This window comes from Rhagoletis pomonella, unplaced genomic scaffold (assembly GCF_013731165.1).
Source record: "Rhagoletis pomonella isolate Grant_MI unplaced genomic scaffold, Rhpom_1.0 Rhpom_scaffold_00003, whole genome shotgun sequence".
In the NCBI taxonomy this organism is placed as follows: Eukaryota; Metazoa; Arthropoda; class Insecta; order Diptera; family Tephritidae; genus Rhagoletis; species Rhagoletis pomonella.
The window spans coordinates 37,653,409-37,655,105 of NW_023458557.1; positions in this window are offsets into that span (position 1 = coordinate 37,653,409).

A 1,697-nucleotide genomic window follows, 5' to 3' on the forward strand; every position below is an offset into this window, starting at 1 on the left:
TAGAATTGGCAACACTGGTTACTATTACTTTTAATTAAATGTTTTTTTGTTTATGCTTACTCAATTTGCTCTATGATAATATTTTAATTTTTTTTTTTTTCTCTCTTCTCACTAATTTTTTTTTAATAACACTAGGCTATAATTTTAAACTTTTTTTTTGCTTATTTATATTATATATTATTTATATTAAATTTTGGCGGGACTCAAGCTTGCTATACTGTTCGCGACTTTTAAGCTTTGCAAATATGTATCCCATGCGCTTTTCATCTGTTACTTTATCTGCAGATTCACTTACAACACACACAAAACGTTCCCTATTTTGGGAATGGAATGGAAATTCTATAAAATGAATCATAATTTTTTATTTATTATAAGTATGTGTTTAAACTTTTAAAGATTACTACCTGGTATTTCAATGATTTCATGATCCGAAAATTGATAATGTTCCAATATCTCGTCTGTATAAAAATGGAGACATGGTGGCTCGCTTATTTGTATATTGTCCCACTTTAGTATGTTTGTATATACATCAGCATCGAAATTAATTTGATGTTTTGGAACGCGGAACTCTCTAATCTTTGCGGGTGGTTTACACCGAGCAGTCCTTATAATTTCATAGCCCTGAGATCGTATGGTTTGATCCGGATCGGTTATCATAGCCAGTTGAATATTTTCGGAATGTAAGTAATATCTATTGTGTTCAATAATTGGACGAATTATCATTTGAATATTAAATGGTAATTCTCGAATCCAAACTATGTACTTAAAAATATGACGACTTCCGTGTATGGACTGTGGTTGGCCCTTTACGAGAAACCAGAAAGGTGCATAAACCTTGACAACGAAAGTCACTAAATTTTTCAAATTCTCTGAAGGCTGCCTCTTGGGTACATAAAGGCGAAGCAATCTGGATGCTGTTGTCAACCACCGTGCTGTACTTACAGGTCCGGGATTCAGCTTAGCTAGTTTATCATCGCAGGAACCATTGTTAATCGCTAGAACCATACGATAAAGGTACAGTTGGTCGTCGCGGATTTTCCAGTCGCCTACATTTTCTGGCATAGGTCCCATATAAATTGGCTCATAACCATTTACAACCTAAAAAAATTATTTACAAGTTTGAATGTTGTAAATAGATAAAAAAAACTTTCAGGCTCTTCGGTACATGACAGTAATTGAGATCCCAGTTCTGTAGGCCAAATTCCTGGACCTATCTGCTTTCCAAGCAAATTGGTCAACAAACCTTTGAGTGGTAGCTCGTTGAAATGAAACAGGCAAATATTCCACTGTAATGGACGTTGCAGGTATCGTTCCATACATGCGTTTACTCCTGACTTGTAACCTGTATTTACAGCCGTTCCATCGCAATTGATTGCAACTAAGTAGTCCAGCGAAAAGCCTTTTGAATCTAAGAAGTTTACAATGGCTTTCTGAATTTCTACCCCAGTACCAGCTGTAGGAGTTGTGTAGCCGATGAATGTGGATTCAGGCTCTTTAATAATTGTTATATGTTCTTCAATAATTTTATGAGAACGTCCTATACTCCCAAATGCTTCTTTTTTTAATGTTGCATCTTTTTTTCCATCATAAGATATGCATTGCAATACAACTTCGCTAGTAGATGCGGCTTGGACTTCTGCTCTAAATTTGTCTCGCTCTCTCCGGATTTTATTTCTATCAATAACGAGATCGTCTAA